The sequence below is a fragment of the Choloepus didactylus genome (genome assembly GCF_015220235.1).
Source record: "Choloepus didactylus isolate mChoDid1 chromosome 25 unlocalized genomic scaffold, mChoDid1.pri SUPER_25_unloc1, whole genome shotgun sequence".
Taxonomy (NCBI): domain Eukaryota; kingdom Metazoa; phylum Chordata; class Mammalia; order Pilosa; family Megalonychidae; genus Choloepus; species Choloepus didactylus.
In genome coordinates, this window is record NW_023637606.1 from 6,002,058 (window position 1) to 6,029,323 (window position 27,266).

At 44.0% G+C, this 27,266-nt stretch overlaps 1 protein-coding gene across 2 annotated transcripts in view; it reads left to right on the forward strand.

Moving 5' to 3' along the window:
- Window positions 1-27,266, forward strand: part of VAV1 (vav guanine nucleotide exchange factor 1) — an 89,140-nt gene that overhangs the window by 1,380 nt on the left and 60,494 nt on the right. The window lies entirely within an intron of this gene.

Below are 27,266 nucleotides of genomic sequence, written 5' to 3' on the forward strand. Positions count from 1 at the left end.
CCAGAGCTGTCATGCATGACTAGGGGAAAGGACAACAGTAGCCCAGGAAGTGGGCCTGCTGGAGGTTTGGGGAGGGGGGCTGTTTCCCAGAGGACAGTGCTCTTTACTTCTCTTCCGTTCCCTTCGCCCAGGGACTTACCCCCTCCTCAGCCTGGGCAGTGCTTCCCAAAAGGGAGCAGGGAGCCCAGAGCCCCCCCACCCCACCCCATCCTCTCAGCCAGCCTTGCTGACAAAAGCACTATCCCAGCTGGCCTGTGTTTGCTAGAACTTCTTCTGGCTTCCAGGGCAGGAGGAAGTAGCCACTGGATCTGTCAGCCCCAGATCAGGCAGGGGGCTGGGTGATGAAAAAGAATCAGGTCCCCATGGTGCTTCAACAGCAGCAGGGAGAATGGGTAGACTTAAGGATGAACTTCCACCCCCGTCATGTGTCTGCCTAAAGCTGTTTCTCTGATGAGGGCAAGGTGGCCTCTGGTTAACCTCTAGGGAAGCAGCTGTACTCCCGAGACATGTTCTGATCATCTGAGCTGGGCGGTGCCAGGGACCCAGGTCTGGGCCTGGCCCTCAAGGGACTCCCAGGCTAAGAGAGACAGAACCATGAAGAACCAGGCCTGCCTGGTCAGGACTGGGGCAGAGGGCAGGACATTGCTGGGGGGAGCCAAGCCTTATGCAAGAGGGGCATTTGTGCTGGGTTTTGAGGTACACATAGGAGGTTTCTCATTGTTCTGGTTTCCTGAGCCTAGCTGCATCAGGCTCCAGGTTGGGGAGAGATGTACACCAACGCTCCCCGTCTGGGAGCCCTGTGCCTTCCTGCCCCTACCCATTTTCCTCCCCCTTTGAAGCTCAGTCTTGTGCTTTGCCCACAGTGGGGATGTGGGAAGGAAGCTAAAAGGTCGTCACAATCAGTCAGAGGGGAGGGGCCTCAAGAATGACTTCTCCGAGCCTCTGTACCCCTGATAGTCAAAGAGTTAAACTGCTTCAAGAACCACCCATTGGATTTGGAGGGGCTAAGAGCAGAAGAGAAGGGCACGACTTTGAGTTTTACAGATGCAGAGGTTGGAATTAGAAAGCTTCCAGTTTCTCTCATTCCATCTTCATAGACCTTCTGCTGGAAGCTCAGCTGCTTCCTAGGTGGGAGGAGAAGCTTGATTGATTGATTGATTGATTGATTCATCTATCCATTCATTCCAGTATAATGTCTGCCAGGCTCTGTTCTTGGTACTAGGGACAGTGCTACCAAGTCACACACACATCCATGTTGTTTAGGCGTCTTCATTCTAGCAGGGGAGCTTGACGGTGAGAGTTAAGTTGTGTAAAATGTCAGGAGACTATACCTGCTTTGGAGAAAATGACACAAGAAAGGAGGATAAGGAATGGGGGCAGCACTTTTGAACGGGGGGTCAGGGAAGCCTTACTGATTGATAAGGTGACATTTGAGTAGAGACCTGGGGAAAGTCAGGGAATGAGCCGTGGGGATCTGGGGAAACCATGCCCCAGGCAGGAGGGACTGTACGTGCAAAGGCCCTGAGGCAGGAGCTGGCTCTGCGTCATATTTTGTGGCACTCACTGGCCTGGTTGGTGGGAGTTGGTCCGTGGGGGATGTCAGATTGGAGCAAGTTCTCATGCTGGACTGTACCTCTGAGAGCTGCATGTCAGGGAGAAGATGGCACCCAGTGGATGCCTAGATGCCCAGCTCCCCTCCAGTACCCGCTGGGGCTGCAGAGCTGGAACTTCAGGGCCGTGAGAGAGAAGAAGAAGGGATGAACGTGACAGTCATTGTGGAAACCATTTGCCAGGACATGGGGGCTGATTAGATGTGGGGCAGGGAAAGACACTGGGGTTCTCAGCCCCAGTGGATGGTACTGCCACACAGAGAGGCAGGGAAGGGAGGTGATGGGATAGCTAGAGTAAGGGGGTAGACTGGGGTGGGGTGGGGCGCTGGCTTGGATGCACCAGACCTGGGTCCAAATGTTGGCATCCTCACTTCCTCACTTCGCCTCTCGGATCCTCAGTTTCCCCATCTGTGAATCGTGGATAAAAGAGGCCCTTCCTTGTAGGGCTGTTGTGTTGGGTGGCAGGAGGCTGGGAGTCATAGCACAGCAGGTTGGAATTTGTGCCAGGATAGTAGCTCTTGACTTGGGACAATTCTGCCTCCCAGCGAAACTCAACAGGGTTTGGAGATGTTTTTGATTGTCACACTAGGGTGGGGGGGAGGAGGGAGAGAGGTGCTCCTGGCTTCTAATGGGTAGAGGCCAGGGATGCTGCTAAACATCCTGCAATGCACCAAACGGCTCCCACCACTGAAAATGATCCAGTCCCTAATGTCAGTTTTATGGGGAGGAAAACTCTGGGCTGGGGGTCAGAAAACTCTGTGGAATCTTTTAAATCTTTAACCATTGTGACTCAATTATGAAAACATATAAAAAGGTGTCCAGGGAAAATTTTAGCTCCTAATTCCATCCCTCAGCTACCCAGTTTCCACCTTCCCCCACAGATAGCTGCCTACTTTTTTTTTTTTTTTAATTTCACGGTATATCTATCCAGAATTTCTTAATGCAAACAAAAGCAAATAGGAATATAGGTTCTTATTTACGCCACCTTGTCTTAACACAAAAGCTGGCACACTATCCCAACGTTCTAACTTAATAACCTTACTGGGAATCTTTCTAAATCAGTATGTAGAGTCCATCCTCATTCTTTTCTCTCTCTCTTTTTAAAAATAGCTGCATGATATTCCATTTATTTAGCAAGCACTTCTGTTGTACTAACTAAGGGCCAGGGCTCAGTCTAAACCAAGGTTCAGCAAACTACAGCTGGAGGGTCAGATACAGCTGCTGCCTGTTTCTGTAAATAAAGTTTTAGTTGCACACAGCCAGGCCCACTCATTTACGTATTGTCTATGGCTGCTTTTGTGCTACACCTGCAGAGTTGAGTAGTTGTGCCAGAAATTGACCTGCCTGAGAAGCTGAAAATATTTATCTGGACCTTTACAGAAAAAGTTTGTTGATCTCTGGTCTAAATCCTTATTATACATCAGCTCATTTAATCCTCATTTTGACCTATGAAGTTGATACTATCAGCAATCCCATTCTTCATATGGGGAAATTGGGGCACAGAGAAGTTAAGTAACTTGCTCCAGATCACCCAGATCCTAAGTGGCAGAGCTGAGATTTGAACCCAGGCAGCTTGATCCCAGCAGCCACACTCTTCACAATTACTCTAAACTGCTTCGGTTCTGTTGTATGTCTGGGCCATCATTTATTTCACCAATCCTCCATTGATAGATCCTTGGGTTGCACCAGTCTTTTGTTATGACAAGCTTGCTGCAATCAATAACTTTGTCCATGAATAATTGTTTTGGCTCCTCCACTGTGTGCCCTTGAGATCCTTGGGTTGCACCAGTCTTTTGTTATGACAAGCTTGCTGTAATCAATAACTTCGTCCATGAATAATTGTTTTGGCTCCTCCACTGTGTGCCCTTGGGCATATTACTTAACCTCTCTGTGCTTCAGTTTCCTTAACTGTAAAATGGAGATAATAAACCCTATCTTAAAGTAATGCAGTGAAGGATAAATGAGTGAATATAAAGAACCTAGAACAGTGCCGGGCTACATATAAGTGTTATTATTACTACCATATTTATTATTATTATTTTATACATGGCCAAGTATATGCATAGGATAAAGTCTCAGAAAAGGGATTGCTAGGTCAAAGTGTATATGCATTTGTGATTTTGATCAATCGCTAGATTCTTGATAGATTGCCAAATTGTTCTCCATATGAGAATGTTCCCATATGGATTTTCCAATTATGCTTTAGCCAGCAATGCAAGAAAACATTTGTTCCTCTACCGCTTTGCCAGCAGACCATTCTGTTGTCAAACCTTTGGAGTTTTGCCAGTGGGGTAAGTGATAGCTGGAGCTCCCTATGGCTTAATTTACATTTATCTTTTTCTGAGTGAAGTTGAGCCTCTATATGCTTAACAGCTATTTTGATTTTCTCTCTGTGATATACTATCTGTTCAGATCATTTGCCCACTATTTTTCCCTCCTTCTGGGATTGTTGGCCTTTTTCTTATTGACTTCTAGTAGCTCTTTACACATTAGATTGGTTGGAATTTCAAGTCAGGTACTTATTATATTTGAGATCTTGGAGAAAAAAATTACTTAACTGATCTGAGCCCTCACTGTCTTATCTATAAAATGGGGATGCTGATAGCACTCAGAATTGCGTGAGATTTAAACTGATATACTAAGTCTCCGTCATGGTGATTGACATAGAGCAAGTGATAAATTAACGGGAGTTATTGTGTTTGTGCATGTGATTGCAGGGAGCCTGAGTTGCCTGTAAGATGTGTATCAGTCAGGGTATGTGATGTCAGTTGCTACAACAAACAGCACCACTTCGGTGACAATGTGTTTGCTTCTTGTTTGCATCACAGTCCAGTTTGGGTTAACTCATCTTCTCCCTCTGTCCCCCTCACTCACTCTCCTGTAGCCACACTGGCCTCCTCACTGTTCCTAGAATCCAACAGGCATCTTCCAGCCTCAAGGGCTTTTTACTTGCTGTGCCTTCCCCATGGATCCCTCTTGCCCCAGATCTGCATCATGATTGTTCTCTTACCTCCTTCATCTTGATTTTTTTAATCAGACAGCTCTTGCCTGGTTTCCGTATGTAAAATTGCAACCTCCCACTGCTTCCCATTCCCTTCTTTGCTTTGTTTCTCTCTATAGCATGCACTACCCTCTGACATACAATCGATTTTATATATTTGCTTAATATCTACTTCCCCCTACTGGAGTGTCAGGGCAGGGAATTTTGTCTCTTTTGCCCATAGCTGTGTCCCCAGTGCCTAGAACAGTGCCTGGCACATAGTAGGTGCTCAATACATATTTATCAAATTCATTCATTCATTTAACACAGGGGTCAGCAAACTGCTACCTGTGGGCCAGCTACCTCTTTTCCTAAGTGATGTTTTATTGGCACATGGCCATGCTCATTTGTTTATATATTATCCGTGGCTGCTTTCCTGCCACGAAAGCAGAGTCAATTAGTTGCGACAGAGGCAGAACGACCTGCAAAGTTGAAAATATTTACTGTCTGGTCCTTGGCAGAAAAACTTTGCTGATCCCTGGCTTTATAGCATTGGTTGAGTGCTTATTATTGGATAGTGGCAGTTGGTTAGCAGTGGTAGAGTGCAGATTGCCTGGGTTCCATCCTGCCTCTACTAATTCTTAGTTAAGTGACTGGGTTATTGCCTAGCTTTCTCATGTTTGGTTTCCACATCTGTAAATTAGAGATGATGAAGTTGACGGTGATGATGATGATGTCACTCACCTCATAGGCATTTCTAGGTACCAGGTCATGTGCTGGGTGATGGAGGGTCCATGATGAAGGGACACAGGGCCTCATGCAGTTCATGGAAATAGATGAGGACATAGGCAATTACATCACAGTGTAATTCAATGATGGTTGGGTGGAGCCCAGGGCATTAGTGGAGCAGAGAGGAGGGAAATCCCAGAAGCAATCAGGGAAGGCTTCCTGGAGGAGGTGACGTGCCAACTGAGTGTGGAAATTCAGGGCATATTTGAGGAACTGAAAGGAGTTCTGTTTGTCTTCTGTCCCAGTGCTAATGGGGCATGGGTGTGTTGGATAGGCATAGCTGGGCTTCTAAAGATCTCTTCACATTGTAGACATGGACTGTCCCCCTTTGAGATCAGGGAGGGTGTTTTGAGCCCTGGGCTTTAAGGAGGAACTTGGGTGGCAGGTCCTTCAGGGAACAGTAGAAGAAATTAGGGGTGTTCAGCTAGAGAAGTTTAAGGTTTGGGGAAATTCTGAGCTCAGTCACAGAAGTTTCAATCAAGAGTCTTGGATCTTATGAGAGAAAACCCAAAACTGGCTTAGTCAAAAATAAAGTTTATTAGCTGATGTAACTAAAAAGTTCAGCAGAGTATACCTTCAGGTACGGCTAGATTCAGGAGCTCAGCTGCTACCTCAGGACCCCATTTCTCTCCTTCTCTCAACTCTGCTTTCTTTTGGGTGTTTTCCTCCATTCTCAGCCACTCTTTCCCCTCATGGAGGCAAACAAGTATCCTCAGTCATCCCTAGCTGATATTCCCATGACTCTGAAAGTGTGAGGGCTGATTTTTGGGGGCACTCAAGCCAACCTCCTAGGATTATCTTTATTGGGGGGTAGGGGTGGGGTGGGGTTTGGGTCACACATCTATTCCTGAACCAATCGCTTTGCCCAGGAGAGTGAAATGCTCTGGCCAGGCCTGGGTGTCAAGCTCCTTCCATGAGTTGGGGGCTGTTTTGGGTCCACTCAAAAGAGAAAAACTGGGATTGGGGAAGTGGGGTTCCACAGGGAAAATGCAGGGACTTTTACCAGGGGAAGGAAGAATAGATGTAAGGGACAATCGATGTTGATACTGGCATTAGGTACTAAATTTAGGTCAGGGTTTCCCAACCTCAGCATTATCCACATTTGGGGCTGGATAATCCTTTGTTGCGTGTGTATGTGTGTGTGTTTGTCTGTGAGAGAGAGGGCTGTCTTGTGCATTGTAGGATAGTTTAGCAGCAAACCTGGTTTCTATCCACTAGATTCCAAAAGCTACCCCCCACCCCTAGCTGTGACAACAAAATGTCTCTGGACATTGCTGAGTGTCCCCTGGGGAACAGAATCACCCTGTATGAGAACTACTATTCTATCAGTGGCAGATAGAATATGCTATCAGGGAGGCGATCCAAAGAGAGCTGAATGACTACCAGCTGGAGACGGTGAAGAAGGGATCAAGAGCTTCCCTGAGTCAGAATATTCATTTTTCTTGTTAGTAACAGGCCCTGGTTGCTGGAGTTACAGGAAAGAACGCAAGGGACATAACCTCTTGAGGTCACGGCTCTGAGGGGGAGATGGGCAGAGTAAAAGTTTCCTGTGGCTTCTGTAACAAATTACCATGAACTCAGTGGCCTGAAATGACAGACATTTATTTTTTCATGGCTTTGGAGGCTGGAAGTCCGACATAAGGGGTTGGCAGCACCACGGTCCCATGGAGGCTCGAGGAGAGAGACCTTCCTTGGCTTGCAGCTGCTTCTCCAATGTGTGTCTCCATCGTCACGTCTCCTCTTTGTCTATCTGCGCATCTCAGGATGCGTCATCGGATTTAGGGCCCACTCAGATAATCCAGGATGATATCCTCATCTCGAGATCTTTATTTAATGACATCTGCAAGGACTCTTTTTCCAAATAAGGTCACGTTCACAGGTTCCAAGGATTGGACACGGATGTATCATTTTGGGGACCACATTGAACCCATCACGGAAGGCTGAATTTATTTGCTGAAATAAATTCGGTATCGTGAAACAAAACATCAGCACGTAGTGGTCCAGGCTGCAGATGGAACAAACTGGGGGCCAAGATGGAAAATCCCAATGGGGCGTGCTTTCTGGAGGGTGGTCCAGCAGAGCTGACAGCTGGAGGATGAGAGGCTGGCTGTGGGGGTGGGGATGGAGCAGGGAGGGCAAAGGCCGGGCAAACACACTGTGGAGGGCAGGATCTGAACAAAACTGAAGGTGGCTAAAGGGATGGGAAAGTGGTGGGAGGTGAGGCCTGAGATGAAGGCACTTCCCCTAAATTCCATGTATGGAATTTAAACGTGATGGGAAGTCCTTGGAGGGTTTAAGCAGGGGAAACATGATCAGATCAATGGTTTAAAATGGTCTCTCTACATGCCTCCCAGGGGTGTAAATCTCCCTGGCAATGTGGGACGTGACTCCTGGGGATGAGCCCGGACCCGGCATCATGGGATTAGGAAAGCCTTCTGCACCAAAAGTGGGAGAGAAATGAAACAAAATAAAGTTTCAGTGGCTGAGAGATTTCAAATGCAGTCAAGAGGTCACTCGGTAGGGCATTCTTATGCACTATATAGATATCCCTCTTTAGTTTTTAGTGTATTGCAATAGCTAGAAGGAAATACCTAAAACTGTTGAACTGCAATCCAGTAGCCTTGATTCTTGAAGATGACTGTATAACTATGTAGCTTACACAGTGTAACTGAGTGATTGTGAAGACCTTGTGGCTCTTACTCCCTTTATCCCGAGTATGGATAGATGAGTAGAAAAATGGGGACAAAAATTAAATGAAAAATAGGGTGGGATAGGGGGATGGACTGTTTTAGGTGTTCTTTTTTACTTTTATTTTTATTCTTATTTTTTTTTTGGAGTAATAAAAATGTTCAAAAATTGATTGTGGTGATGAAGCACAACTATATGATGCTACTGTGAACAATTGATTGTACACTGTGGATGACTATATGGTATGTGAATATATCTCAATAAAACTGAATTAAAAAAAAAAGAAGTCCCTCTAAATGCTCCATGGGGACCATTCTGCAATGGCAACGGGTGTCAGCGAGGGGTCCAGGGAAGAGGTTGCTAAAGGCATTCCGGCAAGAGATGGTGGCCTAGACTAGGACTTGGGGGTGGTGGGTCTGGCTCACATTTTGGAAACAGTATGGATAGGTCTTGCTGAGGGATTGTGTGGGAGTAGGGGGTGGGGACTAATGAAAGGAGGAGGCAGAATGACATCTACGTTTCTAGCTTACCGAGCTGCACGAATGAGGGTATCATTTGCTGTGATGAGGAGACTGGGGGAGAAGAGATTTTGGGGCATTCTGATTGAAGACAGTGCAGCACAGTGGTTAGCACAATGGCTCTCAGTCAAGGGTGACAGTGTCTCCCCAGGGGACATGTGACAATTTCTGGAGACATTTTTGGGTGTCATAACTGGGGGAAAGGTAGGGTGCTCCTGGCCTCTAGTGCACAGGACACTCTCCCCCCTCCCCCACACCATTCCCACCTCCATGTCAATAATGCAGAAGCTGAGAAATCCTATTTTAGGGGCATGGACTCCAGTTGCCTGGGGTGGGGTGTCTGGGTTCCAATCCCAGCTGTGTGATCTTGTGCATGCTTCTGCACTGCTCTGTGACTCAGTTTCCCCATCTTTCAGATGGGGATGAGGCTAGTTCCTACCTTATAGGGTTGATAGAATTAAATGAATTTATCATTGTACAGTTATAAAGTGCTTCAAGCAATGCCTTTAAGTTATTGATCAAGTCTATTGGGAGTGGATGAGATCATTTGAGGAGGGAGGAAAGAAAGAGAGAGAAAAGAAAAGTGGTCTGAGGGTTGAACCCTGGGGTACAACTGCTTGGAGGGGTTGGGGAGAGGAGGAAGAGGCAGTGAAGAAGTCTGAAGAGATTTCAGTGAGTTAGGAGGAAAACCAAGAAAGTGTTGTGTCAAGAAGCCAAAACTAGAAGTGTATCAATATTGAGGTCTTCATTCTTTGAAAAGTAGTTTTTTTTAAATTCAACTTTATTGAGATATATTCACATACCATGAGTCATACAAAGTATACATTCAATTGTTCACAGTACCATTATATAGTTGTGCATTCATCACCAAAATTAATTTTTGACATTTTCATTACCACACACATAAAAATAAGAATAAAAATTAAAGTGAAAAAGAACAATTAAAGTTAAAAAAGAACACTGGGTGCCTTTTTTTTTTGCCCCCATTTTTCTATTCATCCATTCATAAACTGGACAAAGGGGAGTGTGGTCCTTACGGCTTTCCCAATCACATCGTCACCCCTCATAAGCTACATTTTTATACAATCGTCTTCAAGATTCAAAGGTTCTGGGTTGTAGTTTGATAGTTTCAGGTATTTACTGCTAGCTTTTCCAGTTCATTAGAACCTAAAGAGATTTTTCTATGAAAAGAACAGTTTTAATGAAGTGGGGCGGGGAAAGGATTCAGAGAATATAATGAATAACAACCACCACGAGGGTGTCAGATCACATTTATTAAGCACTTGCTATGCACAGATGCTGTTCTAATTACTTTATACCTATCAACTCATGTAATTTTCACAACAAACCTGTGAAGTAGGTACCCTTATGTTTAGGCTCTTTACTGCTGCAAATCAATTGGCTTGTTGGATCTACGACAAGAAATCTCTGTCTGGAGGCTGGAGTTATCTGGAATCTCCTTCATTCACATGTTGCATAACCCGAGGTTGTGCTCAGCTGGGACTTCCAACAGGAGCATTTACACCTGGCTTCTCCATGTAGCTTCCTCACAGCCTGGAAACTGGGTTTGAGAAGAAGTGTAATATACTGAAAAACTTGGCTGCTCTTTGTTCCCGGCGCCTGGGGAAGCAATCTCTGAATCTTTGGAATTACCTGTGATAGGAATGTCTTTTATTCTTCTTGGTGAGCCCAGCTTAGGGTGGGGGCTGGCCACACCAGAAAGACCTGTCATGTGAAGAGGTTGGGACTTTGCGCCACATCCTTTTAGCCCATATAAACCCACATCGGCCCACTTTCCTGACCTCTTGAAAGGAAGGGGAGTGGGGGGTGGGACTGCAGATTGCGTTCAACCATATGGGTATTGATTCCACCAACCTGCCTATGCAATGAAACACCATATAAACTCGGTCAGCTCAAAGCTTGGGGGAGCTCCCACAATTAAAAAGATACATCTTTGTGCTGGGAGGGTGACACATTCCGTTTCCACATGGAGAGAACCTGGAAGCATGCATTGAGACCCTCCCAGATCTTCCTCTTTTCATCTCTCTCTCTCTCTCTCCCCCCCCCTCCTCCCTCTCTCTCCCTCTATCTCCCTCCCTCCCCACCCTCCCTCCCACTCTCTCTCTTTCTCTCCCCCACCCCATCTCCCTTCTTTTTATTTGTATCCTTTTATTGTAATAAAGCCAGAACGTAAATATAGCACTTTCAGTGAGTTCTGTGAGTCACTCTAGCGAATTATCGAACCTGTGGGGGTATTGAGAACCCCAGAATTTGTAGCCACTTGGTCATAAGTGTGGATGGCCTGGGCCCCCGACCTTGTGACTGGTGCCTGAAGGGAAATTTTGTAGAGGAATGCCCTTAACCTGGGGAGACTCCAGATAGTTAGTCAGAATTGAATTGAGTTACTGCAATATTTGTGCTTGGTGTCAGAAGTTGTGGAAGTTGCAGAAGTTTCTGGTAACTTCATAAGAGGCATTGAGAGAGAGCAACCTCTTATGTAGTATCACTTCCATTGCATTTTTTAGTGACAAGCAAGTCACTAAAGCTAGCCCAGATTTAAGAAAGAATTAAACCCTCCCTTTTGATGACGATATGATAAGTTCACACTGCCAAAGGGCATGTGGGATGGGTGATATTTTTGTGACGATTTTTGGAAAGTACAACCTGTGACACATTATTATCCTCATTTCACAAATGAGGAAACAGAAACACAGAAAGTTTAAGTTTCCCAAGGTTATGCATTGAATAAGTAGCTGAGCTGGGATTTGAACCCAAGTCGCCAGGCTCCCAAGAACATGATCATAAATACTATATGTATATTGCCCATTTGGTAGCAGATGAGCCTTTCAAGATGTTTCAAATGACTGGTTCTCCCAGTCAGAAAAGCAGAAATCATCTTAAGTCTTTTAAACAGAGAGAACTTAATAGGAGTTGCTTACATGGAGCTCTGAAGATAGATGGAAGTTGGTGCAGCAGCGCAGAGAGTAGCCACTGAAGGAAGCTGCTACCACCCCCAGGTTGCAGGCAAAATAAAAGAGGTGGTGTTATTAATATCCAGGGGCCAGAAGAGAAGCTACTTCCAGGAGGCTGAGACGATAAAAGACGCAGCTTTGCTGTTGGAGTTGCAAAGAGGAACAAATACCCAAGCTTCTCCCCAACTCCCGCCCGCCAATCTCCTGTCAGGGCCTCTCATTGATTGAACCTACCTGGAAGCCAGTGTGCAAAGGGGCCTGGGAATTGTAGTTCTCTTCCATTCCAACAAAGCAAGGGAGGGGGTGGGGAATATATCTCAGAGCACGCAGGCCTATCACCAGCATGTACTTTGAGCAAGTGACTTTTCCTCTCTAGGCTCAGATTGTCGCTTGTGGAAAATGAGCCCTGCCTCGTTGTGGGGCCATTTGGAGGGTCAAATGAGCCAATGGAAATGCACATGAACTGCTTCACCCAGTGCCTGGGACGTAGAGACCACTCAATTAATTGCAGCTGCCACTGTTGCTGTTTGAGACTCGACATTGTGCAGGAGACTCCTAAGCTCTCGTGGCTTGGCCAGTTTTGGGTTTTAGATTACCCTTAGATCAAGTCTAGATCTCGTTGCTCATGACTGCCTGCCATGGGTCACCAGCACACAGATAATCTGCCTTCCTCCCGGCAATGCATCAGAGATCTGCCTACTGAGATTGTGACTCCAGCTTTCCCAATTCACTCCTACTCCAAGACAAAGACTCACAGCGCCTTCTGGGTTCCTCGGTGCACAGAACTTCCAGAACTCCACCCTGGGTGGCTGTCTTGCACCTGTCTTTCTGGGAGGCCCAGACCTGACCCCTGGATGGGTACAGCATCCGAGCACAGTCTGATGTGTTTGAGTATGGTGCCAGGAGGAATTGGGGGACATGCTTCACAAAGTCTTCTGGATTAAAGAGGCACCCACTGTGCTTCCCTGTCAGGGAATCTGGGAGATAAGGTAGGATGGTGGGATGCTTTGGGTGACAACCACTGGCCTCGTTTTTTTTTTTTTACTCTTTTTTTAAAATGCAATTTTATTGAGATATAATCACATAACAGTCATTCAAAGTGTACATTCAGTTGTTCACAGTATCGTCATATAGTTGTGCATTCATCACTACAGTCAAACTTTGAACATTTTCATTACTCCAAAAAATAAAATAAAGATTAAAATAAAAAAGAACATCCGAAACATCCCATTCCCCTCCCCCTCCATTGTTCATCTATTTTTTTAAAAAATACAGTTTAATTGAGATATATTCACACACCCTACAGACATCCATAGTATACAACCAGTTATTCACAGCACCATCATACATTTGTGCGTTCATCACCAGAATCAAGTTTTGAACTTTTTCTTTACTCCAAAATAAAAATAAAAGCAAAAAAGAATGCCTAAGTCTTTCCATCCCCTCCATCCCACCCTATTCTTCATCTAATTTTTGTCCCCATTTTTCCACTCATCTGTCCATACACTGGATAAAGGGAGTGTGAGCCACAGGGTTTTCACAATCACACTGTCACCCCTTGTAAGCTAGATTGTTATACAATCGTCTTCAAGAATCAAGGTCAATGGGTTGCAGTTTGACAGTTTCAGGTATTTCCCTCTAGCCATTCCAACACACTAAAAACTAAAAGGTGATATCTAAATAGCATATAAGAATACCTCCAGAGTGACCTCTCAACTCCATATGAAATCTCAGCCATTGGAACCTTATTTTGTTTCATCTCTCTTCTGCCTTTTGGTCAAGAAGATCCTCTCAGTCCCACAATGCTGGGTCCAGGCTCATCTCCAGGAGTCATATCCTGCATTGCCAGGGTGATTTACACCCCTGGGAGTTGTGTCCCACGTAGTGGGGAGGGTAGTGTGTTCACCCAATAAGTGGGCTTAGAGAGAGGGGGGGCACTGGCCCATTTTGATTAGATGCTCACAGTTTTGGTAGATTGGCCCAATACCACCTTTGCTTTATCCCTTCTCATTCTGCCCCTCGCTCACTCTGTTCCAGCCACCTCGCTGCTCCAACAAACCTGGCAAGGGCCTGCCTCAGGGCCTTTGCACGGGCTGTTCCCGCTGCCTGGAATGCTGTTCACTCAGATAACCACCCGGCTTGTTCCTTCACCTCCTTCAAGCCTTTACTCAACTGTCTCTCTCTCAATGAGGCTTCCTGAGCTCCCCATTGAAAATTGCACCCCACTCTCACATTGCTCACCCCCTTTCCCTACATGTTTTTCTTCCTTAATATTTATCAGCTTCTAACAAACTATACAATATATTAATGCATTGCACCTGCTGTTTGTCTCCCTCCATCAGGAAGGCAGGGATTTTAATCTTTTTTTTTTTTTTTTTCTTTTCATGCTGCATCCCCAGCCCATATACCAGTACTTGGTATATGGTGGACACTCAACAGACTTTTGGTAAATGAACAAAGGGGTGGTTGAAAGATCAGGACCTCCCATACACTGTTCCCTCTGCCCAGAACACTTTCTTTCCCTCACACTCTAAATTAAGACTTATTTGAAGAGAAAGAGTACACATTTGTCCCTCATTTAGTATAATCAAGGGTAGGATAAAAATGTGTCAGATGCAATTTTGCACTATTGACTGATGTTTTTCTTTTTCCCTACTGCTGATTTACATGATTTCCTTTTTCTCAATTCACTCCTGAACAGTTAGTCATCCCAAGATTCTAGTTTTAGGGAAGAGATGGAGCAAGCAGCCAGTAACCTCTGTACTTAAAAAATAGTTTTTCAGAAACAGCTTTCTTGGCAAGCAATAAATGACATATTTAAGATATACAATTTGATAAATTTTGACATGGGTGTAGACAATCGAGAGAGTGAACTATGTCCATCACCCTCTGAAGTTTCCTCATGTCCCTTTGCAATCCTTCCTTCCCTCCCCTCCCTTCCCCCACCACCCCCTATCCCCCACAACTGCTGATCTGCTTTTGGTCACTTCAGATTAGTTTGCATTTTCTGGTTTTATACAGATGGAGCCATACAACACATCTTCTTTTTCAGTCTGGCTTCTTTCACTCAGCAAAACTCTTTTGAGATTCATCCAAGTTGTTGCGTGTATCCGCGATTTGTTCCTTGCTGTGGGTGAGTCATATTCTGTTGTAGAACGGACCACAGTTTGCTTATCTATTCACCTATCAATGGACATTTTTTTCACCTTTCTGGCTTTTGCGAATGAAGCTACTACAAACATTCATGTCCAAGTCTTGATATGAACATTCCCATTCTTTTCTTTTGAGTAAATATTTACGAATGGAATGACTAACTGAATTGTATGGCAGGTGCATCTTTTTCGAAGTGGTTGCACCATTTGATACTCCCACCAGCAATGTTGAGGACTGCCTGGAACAGTTTTCCTCTTAGCTTCACCACGTCCTCATCGTTCTGCAGAAAGCCTACATTGCATTGCTCCCCACTGTCCTCCCTCCCCCCATCCCCCAAAATGCCTTACTAGACATCTCTCCCGTTTTACATCGCCAGGGCTCTCTGCACCTCTTCTGACACACAGTAGCAATTTTGTTACTATCTGCTCAATGTCTGTCTCCCTTCTGGACTACAAGCTCTGTTTGGCACACAGGAGATACTCAGTCTAGACACTCGTGGACACTGACAGATGCTCTCCAGATGTGTGTATGACCAGGCTTTGTGCCAGGTGCTAGAGCAGAGATGCTGTCAGTCTTTTCATTCCCAAGGTACAGATGAGTCAGTTGAGGCACCAAAGGTGAAGTGACCAGTCCAAGGAGGCTCAGCTGGGCAGTGGCTGGGCTGGGAGTTGATCTAGTTGTGTTTGACTCTCCCACTGAGATGCTGAATGCATGTTGGTGTGGGGAGTGAAGGGGCGGGTGGGGAGGAAAGAGTCACTGGTGCGGGGAGGGTTTGAAGGCTAGGATAGGGAGTTTATACTCTGCCTCTCTTCCTGGGCAGCTTGTGGATCCTTCAGAGAGCCTGAGGCCCCAAGATGAAGGGGATCAGGGGTTGAGGGCAGAGCCCCCGCCCCTTTGGTCTCCCCGACCGAGCCCTGGCAACAGGCATTTCCTGTTTCCTGTCAGCTCCCTGGGGCTGGGGTGGGGGTGGGGGGAGCTGATTGCAGCTGCTACACTGGGCTCTGGGACCCCTCTTCTGCTTCCCTCCTGCCGTAAGAAGGGGGTCTCTGTCCCTGCACCCTGGTCCTCTGAAAGTAGCTGGTGAACGAACTGACATTTGCGGTTCTCTCTCTGCCTTGGGTGGGGGCTGTACTGATGGAGGAGCTGATGGAGGACTAGCAGGCAGAGGGGAAGAGAGAGCCTCAGAGTTCACCACAGAGTCTGGGTGCTGATTTGCATATGGGCACGATGCCAGCCCAACCCGTGGCCCTCCCTGGGATCCTGGTGGAAGGAGGAAGGCAGCTGAGGGGTTTGCCCAAACAGGGAGGAAAAGTTCTCACGTAGCTTTCCTACATTTGTTTAAAGCCTCCTGTCCTTTGACACCTTTCCCTATGCTTCAGGTGACTGGGAAGTCCTTCTGGTGATCTAACTGCAATCACTCCTGCTGTCTGAGGGCTTTTCTTCAGCTGGCCCACTCTGGCCTGGAGGTGTGATGAGTCATATCCCCCTCCCCACTTTGAGGGGTCACATGACTGGGGAGAAAAAGCCTCAAGGCTCAGCTGATCTCCGGGAGGTCAGGAGGGAACTTCCTCCATCAGGCCAGACAGGGCCATATGTTCTGTTGCTCCTGGTGACCTGCAAGCCCTGTCTGGGATCAGCCCATAACCCACAAAGGCTGCCATTTACCCATCCATGGCCAGGGAGCCTAAAATGTGATGTCTGTCATGTATTCAACACTCCGTTATGCCTCCGTCTATGTGACACCAAGAGGTGTTTCCAAGAGGCAGGGTGGTGCAGTGGTTAGGGGCATGTGTTCATGGGTTCAGGGAGCTGATAGGCTCCCATTTCTACCTGTGTGACCTCGGGCAGGGGATATCTTCTCTCTAAACCTTATTGTCCCATCTGTCAAATGGGTACTCACTCATTCACCAACTTTTATGGTGCATCTACTAAGTGGCAGGCATTGCATTAGGTGTCAAGGATACAGCAGTGAATACAGCATGTGGATATTCCTGCCCTTGTAGAGCTGATGTTCTTGTGTGTGTGTGTGTGTGTGGGGGGGGGGTGTAGGGGGTGGGGACAGACAGACAAAACCAAAACAAGTTAGTGAAATATAAAGCAGAACTGGGAGTGGAGCCCATCTTGTCTCATCTGGTTGAAAGAGAAAGGGGAAGGGGTGATTTTTTTCTGTAGGTAAATCAGGGTTCTTTTGGGGGTGGGGATGGAGACAACCAATGAATGCCCACGAGGGTGAGAATTATGGGGAGTTGGGGTCCTGAGTGTCCTGGAAGATCTGTATTTTGGGTCTTTGGGTATCAATTCAGTGATACATCCCTAAGGATTAAGATTTTGGTAGGCAAGGACCAGGTTGGATTGACATTATCAGCTAATCAGTATCTCCATGATTAGTTAATGAATATGTTACTTAATCAATATGTTCAGAATTAGTTAATGAATATGCTTATTCTTTCTGCCATCATTCACTGATTTGTCTACTGTGTTTCAGCAGCAGGGGATTTGATGGTTGATGAGATTCCACTGGGATTTCATTCATTAGGACAAAGGCTTAGCTATGCAAATATTGGTTTATCATCTAAACCTAGAGAATTTGAAGAGTGAAGGGGGCTAATATTAATATTTACTCTGGGGAAGATGTGTAATAACCCACACTGTTGGTAGGAGAGTAAATGGGTACCACCACTTTGGAAAGCCATTTGGCACTATCTCCTGAAGCTGAGTATGCATGTCTATAACCCAGAATTTTCACACATGGGCATGTATCCAAAAGAAATGAGTACCTTTGCTCATTAAAAGAAATGAATTTGAATGTTCATAGCAACTTTACTTGTAATAGCCTCAACCTGGAAACAACCCAAATGGCCATCATCCAAGTAATGGGTAAAGAAAGGGTGGTATATATAATGGATTACTACTCAGCATTGGAAAGTAACAAATTACTGCTTTTCTCCATCTTAGTTTTCCAGGCTGCTCTATAAGAAATACCACACAATGAGAATTTATTGGCTCACAACCGAGGCTAGAAGTTCAAAATCAAGGCATCTGTAAGATGACGCTTTCTTCCCAAAATCTGTAACATTCTGTGCTGGCTGGCTGGCAATTCTGGGGTTTCCTTGGCTTTCCCATCAAGTAGCAATGTCCTCTTCTTTCTCTTCTACATTCTGTTGACTTCTGGCCTCCATTCCCCCTATGATTCTTTCTCTCTGAAAGTCTGAATTTCTTCTGCTCATAAAGGGCTCCAGGAATCCAGGTTAAAACCCACCCTCATTCAGTTGGGCCACACCTTAACTAAAAATAACATCTTTAAGAGGTCCTGTATACAATGGGTTCGTACCTACAAGAACGCAGATTAAGATTAAGAATATGTCTATAGTGGGGTACATAATTCAATCTACCACACTCACAACAACATGTATGAATCTCAGAGAACGTTGAGTGAAAGAAGGCAGACACAAAGAGGATGTACTGTGGAAAACTATTTTCATAATGTTCAAAAACAGACCACACTAATCTATCGTGATAGAAATCAGAACAATGTTTACTCCTGGTTTGGGGACTGGAGGGCTGGAAATGTTCCATATCTTGATCTAGACTTGTGCATTTGTTTGTGCACTTGAATGTATGTATGTGTGCATCAATTAAAAGTTAAAATAAAATCCCCTCCCTCCAGCTAATAATTACACCAGAAAAACACTTACAAACTGGAACTATCTTTGGCAAACTGGATTGTAGTCATTCTAAGTAACAGGGACTCAAAGTAGCAATGGCTTAGACAAGATAAATTATTTCTTTCTCCAGTAATAATCTGAGCTTAATCAGTTCAAGAGCGATAATATAGCTTCACAATGTCAAGGACCAGCTTCCTTTCTATTTTATTGTTCTGCTACCCATGGAGCATTTCCCTTATCCCCAGTTTCTGAGAGAGCTTACCACCATGCCCACATCCTTGCCAGGTGTTCCAGTTTTCTAATGCTGCCAGAATGCAAAACACCAGAAATGGATTGGCTTTTATAAAGGGGGTTTATGTGGTTATACAGTTATAGTCTTAAGGCCCTAAAGTGTCCAAGGTAAGGCATCAACAATAGGGGAACTTCACTGAAGGATGGCCAATGGCATCTGGAAAACCTCTCTTAGCTCAGAAGGCACGTGGCTGGTATCTGGTTGCTCCCAGGTTGCATTTCAAAATGGTGTTCTCCAAAATGTTGCTCTTGGGGTGTTTTGTCCTCCCTTAGCTGCAGCTCATCTTCAAAATGACACACTCAGTTGCTTTGAGGGCCTTCTGTCTGTGAACTCCTTTATATGACTCCAGTGATCCAATTAACACCCACCCTGAATGGGCGGGGTAACACCACCATGGAAATTATCCAATCATATTGAGTCACATCTCCATGGAAACACTCAATCAAAGGATTCCAATCTAATCAACACTAATATACCTGCCCCTACATGACTGCATCAAAGAATATGGCTTTTGGTGGGACATAATATATCCAAACTAGCACACCAGGGGAAAAGAGAAAGAGCATAATCCTCTCCTTTAGAGGTCTCACCTGGAAAATGCATGCTTCACTTTATTTTTTTTATTATTATTTTTTTAATCTTCATTTTATTGAGATATATTCACATACCACGCAGTCATACAAAACAAATCGTACATTCGATTGTTCACAGTACCATTACATAGTTGTACATTCATCACCTAAATCAATCCCTGACACCTTCATTAGCACACACACAAAAATAACAAGAATAATAATTAAAGTGAAAAAGAGCAATTGAAGTAAAAAAGAACACTGGGTACCTCCGTCTGTTTGTTTCCTTCCCCCATCTTTCTACTCATCCATCCATAAACTAGACAAAGTGGAGTGTGGTCCTTGTGTCTTTCCCAATCCCATTATCACCCCTCATAAGCTACATTTTTATACAATTGTCTTTGAGATTCATGGGTTCTGGGTTGTAGTTTGATAGTTTCAGGTATCCACCACCCACTACCCCAATTCTTTAGAACCTAAAAAGGGTTGTCTAAAGTGTGCGTAAGAGTGCCCACCAGAGTGACCTCTCGGCTCCTTTTGGAATCTCTCTGCCACTGAAGCTTATTTCATTGCCTTTCACATCCCCCTTTTGGTCAAGAAGATGTTCTCCGTCCCACGATGCCAGGTCTCCATTCCTCTCCGGGAGTCATATTCCACGTTGCCGGGGAGATTCACTCCCCTGGGTGTCTGATCCCACGTAGTGGGGAGGGCAGTGATTTCACCTTTCAAGTTGGCTTAGCTAGAGAGAGAGAGGGCCACATATGAGCAACAAAGAGGCATTTGGGAGGAGGCTCTTCGGCACAATTATAGGGAGGCCTAGCGTCTCCTTTGCGCATGCTTCACTTTAGATCACAGCATATTGGCCAGAAGTAGGTCATGTGACCACACCTGCTGTATCAGTCAGCTACTGCCACAAAATGTTGTGTAACAAACAACCACAAAACCTCAATGTTGTAAAACAGTAAGTTAGCACATGTCTGAAAGTTGGTTGGGTTGGCTGATTTCAACCAGGTTTGGCCAGTGTGGCTCTGGCCTGGATGTCATTTATCTTCCTCTGGGCACCAGCAGACTGGCCTAGATCTGTCCTTCCTGTGGTGATGGTGGAGATGCAAGAGAGTAAATGTAAACATGCAATGTTCTTGAAGCTTAAGCTCAGGAATGACACACTGTCACTTCAGCCTCATTCTACTCACCAAAGCAAGAGGTAGAAAAGTATACTCTGCCCACAGTGGAAGGATGTGGATACAGGGACAGGCAAAGAATTGGGGCCACTAATGTAGTCTAATCATGGCTGGATGCTAAGGAAGCTGAGAAAGGTAGTATTTATTCCAAGTGGCCATATGTTCAGCTAAAACTTGAAAGTTGAACTACTATAGGAAAAATGAAGAATGGGTATTGGGTCCAACAGGTGATCTATGCCCCTAGGATAGCACAAGCCATTTCAATGGCTTAACATAATAGAAGTTTATTTCTCACCCACCTAACAGTCCAATGCATGGATTTCTGGTATTGGGCCGAGTGATTCAAGGACACAAGCTCTTTTTATTTGTGGCTCTGTCATCCCTTAGAGTCTCAGCATCATTTTTCTGGAGCCTGAGGACAATAAGGAGAAAGTATGGAGAGGGTACACCTATTTCTTAAATACATTGTCCTGAAAAGGATGCATGTGGAGAATGCTTACATTCCATTGGTCAGAACTAGTCACATGACTGCAACCACATGCAAAGGGGCCTGGGAAATGTAGTCCTTGGCTGGGCAGCCACTGTCCAGCAGCAATTCCATAGTATGAAGGAGAAAGAATGAGTTTTGGTGGATAGTTAGCCACCTTGGTCACAGGTAGGAAGCAAGAATAGAACTTGGCCCTGGTAGACAAGACCTTGATTAAGCTCTTCTTCCCCTCTTTGGGCTCCTTTTCCCTTCTGTGTGATGAAGGTTGGAGACTGGTTGACATCTAAGGTCTTTTTTAGATTATCAGTTAGTGGATGTTCCTTGGGATTTTTCAGTTGGAATTAAGATGATGATAGTGATGATGGTGGTGATGGTGGTGATGGTGGTGATGGTGGTAATAGTGATGGTGGTGACAGTGATGGTGGTGATAATAGGGATGGTGATGATAGTGATGGTGATGATGGTGATGATGGTGATGGTAGTGAAGGTGGTGATGATGGTAATGGTGATGATGGTGATGGTGGTGATGGTGGTAATGGTGATGGTGGTGACAGTGATGGTGGTGATGATGGTAATGGTGGTGATGGCGGTAACAGTGATGTTGGTGATGATAGTGATGGTGATGATGGTGATGGTAGTGATGGTGGTGATGATGGTAATGGTGATGGTGGTGATGGTGGTGAACGTGATGATTATAATAATTTGCAGATCTTGAGGCCTCACAATATGCCAAGCCTTTTATATGCATTATCTCACTGAATTACAAAAACAAGACAAAGTAGGCATTATGATGGTCTTCATTTTATAGGTGAGGAAACAAATTCAGAGAGGGGAGATGATTTGCCACAAGACATACAGCAGAGAGGAGATCAGGAGCCTCCAAAGGGTTTATTTTCCAGCCTGCTCTCTGCCTTACCACCCTGGGGTCTCTGTCCTGACTCCAGGGGCTGAAGACAGTTGTTTCAAGAGAAAGCTCTGGAATTCAGTGGGGTTTTCACCAGAGGTACTGTGACTATGGTCATGAGAGAATTTGCTGATAAGAAAGATATGTTTGGGGCTCCTCCTACTTCAGTACCTTTCTGTACTGTCTGCCAACCCCTCTGGGAAGTTCTTCCTGGGTCTATCTTCCTCACTTAGAGTCTTTCTGAACTCTCAATTCCTTTGAGCATTTGACAGGCAGCCATTCTTGCAGTGAGCATAGTCTGAATCTCTGGAGGATTACAGGTTGAGGGAGACAAAGGAGATGTTTAAGACTGTAGTGTATCTGTGTATGTCCCACCCATAAGCCCTCAGCCCACCCTGGAGTAAGCTACAGAGGTTTACCAGATAACTTCCTGAGTCTCCGACTCAGGATATTTTCTGGCTATAGGAAGATGCCCAGCCTGTAGGGAACAGGCTGGAAGTGCTAGGAAATTAACGTCCTGTGAAGAAGCCACAAATGATGGATGGGAGTTGGTAGACAAATATTTCAGCTTCCTCAGTACTCAGATGGGATAAATCTGATGCATGTTTACACCATCTCCAAGAGGTACCCAGTGGATTGAGCCCCAGTTCCCCTCAGCTCACCAACACTCTCTGTATTAATTTCTTTCTTTCCCTGTCCCACTTGTTTCTGTTCTACTGGTATTTCTTGGATTCAATTCCCAGGTAAACTACTATGTCCAAATCCTTGTCTCAGGGGCTGCTTTCCAGGGGAACCAAGCTAAAATGGATCAAACCTTAATATGCTCCTCCCTTTTCAGAAGGAACTTGGGAAACACCTCCAGGCAATTATATGCATATGTTCCGGTTGCTAATGCTGCCATTTTGCGAAACACCAGAAATGGATTGGCTTTTATAAAGAGGGTTTATTTGGTTACAAAGTTACAGTCTTAAGGCCATAAAGTGTCCAAGGTAAGGCAGCAACAATAGAGTTCCCTCACTGGAGAAAGGCCATTGGCATCCAGAAAACCTCTGTTAGCCGGGAAGGCACATGGCTGGCGTCTGCTTGCTTTCAGGTTGCGTTTCAAAATGGCATTCTCCAAAATGTCAGTGTCAGCTTCCAATGGCTGTCTTCAAAATGTGTCCCTCAGCTGCAGCTAGCTATGAGCTCCTGTCTGAGCTTTTATAGGGCTCCAGTGAACTAATCAAGGCCCATGCTGAATGGGTGGGGCCACATCTCCATGGAAACATTCAACCAGAGCTCACACCCTAACCAAAGGTGTCACTCACAGTTGGGTGGCTCACATCTCCATGGAAACAACCTAATCCAAAGGTTCCAACCTGATCAACACTAACACATCTGTCCTCACAAGATTGCATCAAAGAACATGGCTTTTTCTGGGGGACATAATACAGCTAAACTGACACAATACACAATTGAGTATGCTTATATATAGAACAAGCATAAGGATAATGTACCTAATTTTGGTCACCATGGGGCATGTATTACTACAGATAGCACCTGAGATGATTTTAGACGGGACGCGGATACACCATAAAAAACACCAGATTACACAGCGATGAAAAGTCATTCCCTCTTTGATTATTTTCCAATCCCTCTGTTTCATCATGGAGAGAGTCTTGGTTTGGTCCTAGCATCTTAAAATTGTGTTCCCAAAGAATAAACTTAGTGAGTGAAACTTTTATAGAGTCTCAGATAGGGATCTGGGTATTCTGTAGGGTGTTTGGGACTATGGTAGACTTGGGCCTATCATACTCTGGTATATATGTTATATTTCACAATAAAGAAATAACTGAAACTAAGGTATTGTAACGCATAACATTTTTGGAAATTTCCTATGTAACTACTTGTTAAATCATACTTTGAAAGATATCACCTTTCTGCATATATGCTATATTTCACAATAAGGAAATAACTGAAACTGTAACCCATACCGTTCTTTGAAATTTGCTCTGTAACTACTTATTAAATAAATTGCACTTGGAAAGTTATCACTTCTATGTATATATGTTATATTCTACATTAAAAATATGATTAAAGAATGTGTTTCTAATGTGAAATGTATTACAGATAGACTAGAGTGTCTAAAGCATAGATGAACAGTTTATAGAATAATAATGTAATAAACAATGTGTGTATCACCTAAGCTAAGAATTAGAACCCTAGATTACATTACATTACATAATCATTTCTTGGGAATCATTGAAAGAGTGTTTCTCTAGCTTTTAAAACCCTGACCAAAGTAAGAAATACAACCATGTAGTATGCTCATAGATTATTGTGAAATGGCTCATCATCATCATCATCAATCATAATTATAACCTCCTGAGGTTGCAGACAGATGTCCAGCAGGGCTGTCTGGCAGTCACATCTGAAAGCTTGACTGGGGTTGGAGAATTTGCTTCCCAGATGGCTCAGTTAGTTACATGGAATCTCTGTTCCTCCCCATGGGCCTCTCCACGGGGCTAATTGAGCTAATGGCGTCTGGTGAGCAATCCAAGAGGCCAAAGTGGAAGCTGCAATGCCTTTTATTTTTTTTATTTTTTTATTTTTTTTTTATCTATTAAAATAGTTTATTAAGACTCAAGGATCTTTACCCCATCTGAATTATTCAAATTTTAACTGCATAAGTAACAATTACATTTGTTATAGAGCAAAAACAGTTCTTAAATACAGACATAGTATTTTTTTTTATTTTTTATTTTTTATTTATTTTATTTTATTTTTTTTAATTCAGTTTTATTGAAATATATTCACAAACCATACAGTCATCCATGGTATACAATCAACTGTTCACAGTATGATCATATAGTTATGCGTTCGTCACCACAATCTATTTCTGAACATTTTCCTTACATCAGAAAGAATCAGAATAAGAATAAAAAATAAAAGTGAAAAGAGAATACCCAAACCATCCCCCCATCCCACCCTATTTGTCATTTAGTTTTTACTCCCATTTTTCTATTGATTTTTTTTCAATTTTTTAACTTTGTTTATCAAAAAATTAAAAACAAACAGGCAAACAACAACCAAAAAAACCCCACAACATTTCAAACAAAGCAATGGATTAAGGAAAACAAATAACCTAAAATAACTACTTTGCTTCCAATATGTTCCTACCATACCCCAAGAAAATTAATAAACCATGTCCAAACAGAGGAGTAAGAAAAACAAATAATCTAAAATAACTACATTGCTTCCAACATGTTCCTACCATACCCCAAGAAAATTAACAACCCCTAAGAAAACAAAGGAATAAGAGAAAAAAAAAAAAATGAAAATAACTCTATTGCTTCCAACATGATCTTACTATATCGAAGAAAGTTTACAAACCATAATCATTCCTGAGCATTCCCATAACATTGAGATTACCCTCCATAGTTTATCTGTTCTTATTAGATTATCATTCCCCCTCCACTAATTGGTATCTCTAGGTCCCCTACATTCTAAAGTATAAAACATTGTACATTTTTCAAAGAATTCACATTAGTGGTAACATACAATATCTCTCTTTTTGTGCCTGGCTTATTTTGCTCAGCATTATGTCTTTTTTTTTTTTTTTTTTTTTTTTAATCTTTATTTCATTGAGATATATTCATATACCACGCAGTTATACAAAACAAATCGTACTTTCGATTGTTCACAGTACCATTACATAGTTGTACATTCATCACCCAAATCAATCCCTGACACCTTCATTAGCACACACACAAGAATAACAAGAATAATACTTAGAGTGAAAAAGAGCAATTGAAGTAAAAAAGAACACTGGGTACCTTTGTCTGTTTGTTTCCTTCCCCTATTTTTCTACTCATCCATCCATAAACTAGACAAAGTGGAGTGTGGTGCTTATGGCTTTCCCAATCCCCTTGTCACCCCTCATAAGCTACATTTTTATACAACTGTCTTCGAGATTCATGGGTTCTGGGTTGTAGTTTGATAGTTTCAGGTATCCACCACCAGCTACCCCAATTCTGTAGAACCTAAAATGGGTTGTCTAAAGTGTGCGTAAGAGTGCCCACCAGAGTGACCTCTCGGCTCGTTTTGGAATCTCTCTGCCACTGAAGCTTATTTCATTTCCTTTCACCTCCCCCTTTTGGTCAAGAAGATGTTCTCCGTCCCACGATGCCAGGTCTCCATTCCTCTCCGGGAGTCATATTCCACGTTGCCAGGGAGATTCACTCCCCTGGGTGTCTGATCCCACGTAGGGGGGAGGGCAGTGATTTCACCTTTCAAGTTGGCTTAGCTAGAGAGACAGGGCCACATCTGAGCAACAAAGAGGCATTCGGGAGGAGGCTCTTAGGCACAACCATAGGGAGGCCTAGCCTCTCCTTTGCAGCAACCATCTTCCCAAGGGTAAAACCTGTGGTAGAGGGCTCAACCCATCAAACCACCAGTCCCCTATGTCTGTGGTCATGTTAGCAACCATGGAGGTGGGGTAGGCGAATACCCCTGCATTCTCCACAGGCTCCTCAAGGGGGCACTGCATCTTTTTTTTTTTTCCTTGTTTTTTTTTTTTTTTTTTTAACTTTCCCTTCTTTTTTAAATCAACTGTATGAAAAAAAAGTTAAAAAGAAAACAAACATACAATAAAAGAACATTTCAAAGAGACCATAACAAGGGAGTAAGAAAAAGACAACTAACCTAAGATAACTGCTTAACTTCCAACATGTTCCTACTTTACCCCAAGAAAGTTACCTAATATAGCAACATTTCTGTGAACTTGTTCCTACTATATCCATCAGAAATTAACAGACCATAGTCATTCCTGGGCATCCCCAGAACGTTAAATAGCTTATCTGTTCTTCTTGGATTATTGTTCCCCCTTCCTTAATTGCTCTCTATTGCTAGTTCCCCTACATTCTATATTATAAGCCATTTGTTTTACATTTTTCAAAGTTCACATTAGTGGTAGCATATAATATTTGTCTTTTTGTACCTGGCTTATTTCACTCAGCATTATGTCCTCAAGGTTCATCCATGTTGTCATATGTTTCACGAGATCGTTCCTTCTTACTGCCGCGTAGTATTCCATCGTGTGTATATACCACATTTTATTTATCCACTCATCTGTTGAAGGACATTTGGGTTGTTTCCATCTCTTGGCAACTGTGAATAATCCTGCTATGACCATTGGCGTGCAGATATCTGTTCGTGTCACTGCTTTCCGATCTTCCGGGTATATACCGAGAAGTGCAATCGCTGGATCGAATGGTAACTCTATATCTAGTTTTCTAAGGAACTGCCAGACTGACTTCCAGAGTGGCTGAACCATTATACAGTCCCACCAACAGTGAATAAGAGTTCCAATTTCTCCACATCCCCTCCAGCATTTGTAGTTTCCTGTTTGTTTAATGGCAGCCATTCTAATCGGTGTTAGATGGTATCTCATTGTGGTCTTAATTTGCATCTCTCT